The sequence below is a fragment of the Pan paniscus genome, chromosome 3 (assembly GCF_029289425.2).
Source record: "Pan paniscus chromosome 3, NHGRI_mPanPan1-v2.0_pri, whole genome shotgun sequence".
Taxonomy (NCBI): domain Eukaryota; kingdom Metazoa; phylum Chordata; class Mammalia; order Primates; family Hominidae; genus Pan; species Pan paniscus.
In genome coordinates, this window is record NC_073252.2 from 39224194 (window position 1) to 39232038 (window position 7845).

General features: G+C 43.3%; 1 protein-coding gene across 1 annotated transcript in view; it reads right to left on the reverse strand.

Annotated features, from left to right (window-relative positions):
* TMEM156 (transmembrane protein 156) overlaps positions 1-2376 on the reverse strand; it is a 72121-nt gene extending 69745 nt beyond the window's left edge. Inside the window, exon 1 of the mRNA XM_003832177.5 lies at positions 941-2376. The gene's annotated coding sequence lies outside the window, so the exon portion shown is untranslated. The remainder of the gene's footprint in view (positions 1-940) is intronic.
* Positions 2377-7845: the final 5469 nt, after the last annotated feature.

Sequence of the window (7845 nt, forward strand, 5' to 3'; positions counted from 1 at the left end):
ATTTTAGAAACAGATAATTAAGAAAGGGGCTGTGGTGTCTCTGAGGCTGGCAGCTCTCCCCTGGGCTGGAGCTTGAACTTAATAGAGCAGAAATCTAGACAGAACCTCTGAGCAGGCCAACAGGAGACAGCAGCGGTACCTTCAGTGGCTGTGGCAAGGTTGCTGCAAAGAACTCCATGACATGAGTGCACACAGGAGGTCACCCCTTCAACAGCCAGGTTGAGTCAGCCCCTCAGAGAACCGGAAAAGGTGCTCAGCACTGCTCAGACCCCAGGCTGTGGGTCACTGAGCTGCCTTATCTTTGTTCACTCAGTGCATTTCTTTTTTATCATTATTATTTTGTTTTTTTGAGATGGAGTTTCGCTCTTGTTGCAGTGAGCGTGATCTCAGCTCCCTGCAACCTCCGCCTTCCAGGTTCAGGTGATTCTCCTGCCTCAGCCTCCGGAGTAGCTGGGATTACAGGCGTGCGCCACCACGCCTGGCTAATTTTTGTATTTTTAGTAGAGACGGGGTTTCATCACGTGGGCCAGCCTGATCTTAAACTCCTGACCTCAGGTGATCCACCTGCCTCGGCCTCCCAAAGTGCTGGGATTACAGGCATGAGCCACTGCGCCTGGCCCACTCAGTGCATTTCTCCTCTAAGCGGGGAAAATGGTTTGACCTGCCACCACCGGGTTTAGAATCCTCAGTGGGCAGAGTTTGCCCCAGGCCCTCACACTCAGGCCTCCTGAGACGTGGCTGGTCTTCTCATGCACAGCCCACACAGGGCTGCTTGGCCCATTGTGTCCTGACCCCAATCACCTGTGGCTGGAAAGGCAGTTTGTTTTCACTAACAAAACCCCCTGCACTGAGATTGCAGCTTAGACAGGAAAGAACCTGTTGGAGCCTCTTTCCTCAAAAGCACTTTGAGTCAGGCTTGTCTGCCCAGCTGTATACTCACAGAGTTGGGGGGACAAGGAGGGAAAACCATCCTGGAATGGATTCTGGAACCACTGTGGTATATTTCAGCCTCTGGAAACAAAGTCTGGCAACCGAACCACAGAATTCATTATATTGTTAATTACATGCATAAACAGGCAGGAAAGCATAACCAAAACATTCTTCATGATGGTAAATATAACAACCATTGAATATGTACGAGATAAAGTAAAATAAATTGCTCAGAGTCTGAAAGTATCAGGCCTAATAGATCCAGTCTCAGATAAAAAGAACTGGCTGCAACAAGAGAGCCCATCCGACTCTAAGTAATACCATTTCTTGGTTTTCTTGGGGATAGAGCAGAGGAGAATGAAATGCTTGGTTTTGTTTTTTTTTGTTTGTTTGTTTTTTTCTTCCTTCTTTGTATTGCTTAGCCCGTTGACTCTGAATGTCTTCAAATGTGTACAGAGAGTGCCACCCTCTATTCACTCACTGTTTGTGTATTTCAGGTCAGCTGCTTGTTACTTAGCTAGAATCTTTCCCCAAGAATTCTGTGCTAAGTATAGTCACTGAATATAGAATGCAGGTGTGAATACAGGGATATGTGCTTTTACAAAGATGAACAAGATGGAGCTAGAAGAAGCTTAATAGTTGATAAGAACTTTGCAGTTTACATATCTGATTCATCTTTATTCATTCTCTCCCTCATAACAAGTAGCAGTGTTTTCTATGCTGTAGCCCTCTTTATAATATTTGGTAAATATTTTGTGATTTCTGTATACAAACTGTCAGCACAGTAACAAACCTAAATGCTTAAACTTGTATAGCGGTTATTAACTTATTCTCTCACAACATGAAAACAGAAGTCGGATTGAGTAGTTCCATTCTGTTAGTGAATCAGGAAGTAATATATCAAATACAAAGATTCATCCTGGAACTTTTTTTTTTTTTTTTTAGACGGAGTCTCCCTGTGTCGCCCAGGCTGGAGTGCAGTGGCACGATCTCGGCTCACTGCAAGCTCCTCCTCCTGGGTTCACACCATTCTCCTCCCTCCACACCATTCTCCTGCCTCAGCCTCCCGAGCAGCTGGGACTACAGGCGCCCGCCACCATGCCTGGCTAATTTTTTTTTTTTGTATTTTTAGTACAGAAGGGGTTTCACTGTGTTAGTCAGGATGGTCTCGATCTCCTGACCTCATGATCCACCCACCTTGGCCTCCCAAAGTGCTGGGATTACAGGCATGAGCCACCGCGCCCAGCCCATCCTGGAACATTTTTAACTCATGAGACATCAACATCAATTAGTAGTCTTGCAACTGTTATTTTCAAAATGTAAAATAATTATATAGAGATGCTGAAATAATTTTTTAATACATGAAAGTACGAAATAATTTTTTCAATGCATGGAAATAAATACAAGAACTTTGTGTTCATAACCTTGTCCTTGTAAGTTTCTGAAATCCTAAGTTAATGACCTTCTAAAGTTTAATGAAACTCGTAGTAAAACACTATAGAGGAAAGGTCCTGTCTGTATATGTTATAACACTCAGTGGAAAAATGGCCATACTCAAGTAAGTTTTTGTTTGTAAAGGCTTCATATGCAGGGGGAGGGTGGATTTCATTCATTCATTCATTCATTCACTCATTCATTCAGAAATATTTCTGAGTGCCTGCCATCAAAGACCTCTCAGCTAGTCAAGGAGATAAGACAACTAAGCCAATATTCACAGCCCATTGAGTAACTGCTACAATGAAAGGGGCATCCAGTGTACTTTGGGGGCACGAAGAAGGAACTCGTTCAGCTTGGAAAGTTCAGGATAAAGATCACCAGAGGAGGTGACCCTGGAGCTGAGTCTTGAGGGCTAGCAGATATTGGAAAGCAGGGTATTTCAGAAGGAGGAAACTTATTTAAAAGCACAGCTGTGGGATAAATGATATGTTCTCGATGCTGCAAATAGTTTAGAATGGACATAGGGCTAAATAGGTAGATAGGGGTTAGATTACAAAGGACCTTACAACAATGCTAAGGTGTTTGAACTTTACTTTTAAAGCAATAGTCACTAAAGCATGTTAAACACGGTCCTGAGGGATGAACAGAATTAAATTTGTATTTTAGAAAGGTTAAGGAGACTGACAGGAAGTACAGAAAGTCTTTTTGCAAAGACCTTTTTATTCAGTCAGTAACTATGGCCTGGTTACAGGAGACCTACTTATAAATGGGTGAATGGAAATACGTGCATGAGAGAATGCACATTCCTTCCCCATGTCCCCAACGCTGTGTTGGGCAGTTCTTTCGGGAATGCTCTGGGGACTGCAAGGAGTGGCCTGACAGTGGGCCGGTGATGACCTTCCCAACACGTGTAAAGAGTGAGTCTCACCTGAAGAAGCAGCTCATATATTAGGATAGTCACCATAGTCCCGCAGTTTGACCCGGACTATGCCATATCCCTCTAACCAGAAGAATGGGGACAGAGGACAAGTGGGGCTTTTAGTCTTGGCTGTGATTGGGACAGGCTTGTGGCGGCCATGTGAAAGACAGAAAAGTGGGCCAGGCATGATGGCCCATGCCTGTAATCTCAACACTTCGGGAGGCTGAGGAGGATCACTTGAGCCTGGGAGTTTGAGACCAGCCTAGGCAGCATAGTAAGACTCCATCTCTACAAAATAAATAAATAAAATTAGCCGGCATGGTGGCTTGTAGTCCCAGCTACTCGGGAGGCTGAGGTGGGAGGATCGTGCCACCGCACTCCAGCCTGGGTGACACAGCAGGACCCTGTCTAAAAAGAAAAAAAATAATAAGACAGAAAAATGACCTTACTGTGCAGAGAAAGAAAGAGAGCCTAGAGGGAAGGAAACTAGGCAGGTTGCCTGCAAATTTATATCTCCCCTTGGGGATGGAAGTTTGTTCCTGGAAGAATGTAAACGGAGAAGAGAAGCTGAGCAAATGAATAAAGTTATCGGTGTTGTTTATATTTTCCATAATATAGTAATAATTTCATTTTTATTCTCCTTTAGATTTTAGCAAACTTCACTTAGAAATTCTAGATTGGTTTAGCTGTGGTGAAGAGAGCTGAGGCTGGGCGTGGTGGCTCATGCCTGTAATCCCAGCACTTTGGGAGGCCGAGGCGGGCAGATCACGAGGTCAGAAGATAGAGACCATTCTGACCAACATGGTGAAAACCCATCTCTACTAAAATACAAAAAGTTAGCTGGACATGGTTGTGCAGGCCTGTAGTCCCAGCTACTCAGGAGGCTGAGGCAGGGGAATCACTTGATCCCGGGAGGTGGAGGTTGCAGTGAGCCGAGATTATGCCACTGCACTCCAGTCTAGCAACAGAGCAAGACTCCATCTCAAAAAAAAAAAAAAAGCTAAGGAAATTCTCTTTCTTGTCTTTTCTTTTTTTCTTTTTTTGTATTTGGGCCAAATTGACAGGTGAACCAAGAGAAACCAGAGTGAGAATATAAGGTAAACTTCAAGGGACACACTTTTAGTTGGATTTACTTGGCCACCTTTCTCTCCTGATTTGGAGATTTGCTTCCCAGGGGTATGATCTGGTCATATTTATATAGCTCTCTATTTTAATGAGACTGATTCCACAGGAGGCTGTTCATGTCAGAACTTGGAGAGCAGAAATACTACTAAAAGAACTCCTAAGTCCTCTAAAAAAGATCACATTCCTGGGATCCAGATTTTGAACATATATACTGTATATAATCATAATCTTTTAATCCTCCCCACCCACACACCCAGTAGGCAGAGTACAAAATGAAAAATCAAACCGTTTCTTTATTAAGCGCATTTACATACTAGGGTTAAGTTCTCTTTACTATCTATTGGTATTACACTTTAACCAGACTAAAACATTGTTAACCTCATCATCATAATTATCAATTAAAATTATTTAAGCATTCACAAAAGACATCCTACTGACATCATGTATCAAATTATTAGTAGAGTTGTCAAATTTTCTGATTATGGCTGTGTTTCCTCTCATGGAAAATTATTAAGACTTTCACAGCATGTATTGATCCATCATACCCTCTGATTCTATGGATCCATTTATGGGCAAAGTTATAAGATCTCAGCGTAAATTCTTAGCTGTGAATGCTTCTTCAAATCCTGTTCCTTAGTATTGCCAGAATGAGAGATAGAATGCCTTTTCAAATTCTACGTTTTTTTTCTTTTGAGATGGAATCTCTCTCTGTCTCCCAGGCTGGAGTGCAGTGGCTCAATCTCAGTTCACTGCAACCTCTCCCACCCAGGTTCAAGCAATCCTCCTGCCTCAGCCTCCCAAGTAGCTGAGATTACAGGCATCCATCACCACGCCCAGCTAATTTTTGTACTTTTGGTAGAGGTGGGGTTTCACCGTGTTGCCCAGGCTGATCTCAAGCTCCTGACCTCAAGTGATCCACCCACCCGGGCCTCCCAAAATGCTGGGATTACCCGCATGAGCCACCGCTTCCGGCCAATTTCTACTTTTAAATAAGGTAAATGTGGGCTGTGTTTTAGACCTTATTAATACATCTAAGTCACATGATTCAGTTATAAGATAAATTGCACGAAAGCTGTTTGGCCACTACAAAAGGAATACGAGCTATCTCTCCTATTTGGATTCATTAATTCATTCAAAAAATATTTGTTGATTATCTACTATATGACAGACGTGGTGAATAATAGGCACTGGAGATTTAAAAGTAACAAAACAAAGCTCTGCTCTCATGAAGTTTACATTCCAGTGGGAGCATAGAGATAAATAAACAGATGTATATGTCAGGTGGTGCTCAGTGCTGAGAAGTGAGGAGTTGGGGGGTGGGTTACAGGTTTACATGGATAGTCAGGAAAAGTGACATGATGGAGGCGGGAGTTAGCTGTGAGAACAGCTAAGAGCCTGCTAGACAGAGGAACATGTGAAGGCTGCATGGGCAAGCACTTGGCCTGTTGGCAGAAGAGGAAGGAATCCAGTGTCTGGGAGTAGCGTGAGAGCCCATGGAGGCAGCCAGATCACAGGGGATGTTTTATTTAATTGTTTTTACTGGGCTGATGGAGCAAATGAGCTGAAAATACAGATCAGTAAATAATAAGTTTCAGGATAGAACAAACAATATATTTCACCAGGAAAAATAAAAGATCATGTATGGGAATGCCTATTTCTTTCTTTCTTTATTATTATTATTATTTAGATGGAGTCTCACTCTGTCACCAGGCTGGAGTGCAATGGCACAATCTTGGCTCACCGCAGTCTCCACCTCCCTGGTTCAAGTGATTCCCCTGCCTCAGCCTCCCGAGTAGCTGGGATTACAGGCACGTGCCACCATAACCAGCTAATTTTTATATTTTTAGTAGAGACAGGGTTTCACCATGTTGGCCAGAATGGTCTCGGATCTCCTGACCTCGTGATCCACCTGCCTTGGCCTCCCAAAGTGCTGGGATTACAGGCATTAGTCACCACGCCTGGCCGGGAATGCCTGTTTCTTAAATCAGGAATTTTTACTGCAATTGTAATCTGATTAGATTGCAATGCTCTTCTAGTCTTTCTCATTACAAACCTGAAAGAAAAATGCTGAACTAAAAATCCAAAACTGAACAAGTAACTATGAGCAGGGAAGAAAAAAAAACAACTATGAGAAGAATGTCATTTGCGGTTAATGTACACAAAGGTAAACACTGAAAAATCCAATAAGGGCTGAAACGTAGTACCAAATTCCAAAAATTCAAGCAGTGGGTTTGTTTACACAATTGCCTTTTGTGTTTAAAAACAAAGTTACTGAGGTCATTTTTATCTATGGGCGTAGGTGTCATGGCACAGGAGGTGGAGGGTGTCTCTTCCACATAGCTCCGATAAAAAATGTATCCTGTACTTTGTGGTTGGAACCCTCCTTGGGAGAGTTTGTGATGTATCTTCTTCCTGACTGTAACAATCTTAAATTGTCCCATCCGCTTCCCTTTGAACTAGCTGTCCATGTGAGTACTTCATTCTTTTACATCATATTGTTTTTTCCTAACCACTTCCCCAAGTGGAAGTGCACAAAACATCCCTAAATAGATCTCCCAGCCACCCCAGGCTACCACAATTTGGTTATGTTATTTGATTATCAGTCTTCTGGACCACTTGCTTTGCTTGCATTGGGTTTTTATTATGGAGACAAACTGAAGAGCTCCTGAACAAATGTCATCTGGGGGGGAATGACCACATTCAACCATCACGGACGGAGAGCATACAGCTAACTCAGAGTAGCAAACACTAATCTACGAATAATGAACATAGGCATTATTTTAAGAACCAAAAGAAAGCACGTGGGCATTTGGTTTACACATCACTCAGAGACAAAGTAAGGAAATCCCTCCCTTCCTAATGCATCATGAGCTACTGGGGGCAGGGACCATAGCTGTTTTGCTCAAACCTGATGATGAATTAATATGTAAAGTACTTTAGTGTTTTCATAAGGCGCCAAATAAATTAGTTGTTATTCTCACAACCTAGCATATAGGAGTTCAATGTTGGGTAGAGGAATGAATAAAGAACCTACTTTTTCTGATTCTTATTATTCCACCACTGGAAAACAATGATTATGGTCACAGTGCTGAGGATCATAATTGCGATGCCACAAACCCACCACCTAGAGCACACTAATTATCAGATTATTGCAAGGGGAATGGTTACTGAGGCTGGAGAAGGGAGGCGAGTCTTAGTGAGTTCCCTTTAAGCTCTGAGACAACAGAGGCCGCCTCTCTCACGGCCTTCCAGCCCTGCAGAGGGACCTCTTCCTAACTTCCACCCCCAGGAATTCCCCTAACCCCAGTTTCAAGGGGCGGGGAACAACCAGAATCTTTGTCAGGTCCTCTACGCCACGCCCCCTCCTCGCCAGAGCCCCGCCCAGCCTGACGTCCCCTTCCCCCACTAGCTCCTCTTGCCACAGACGCTCCCCT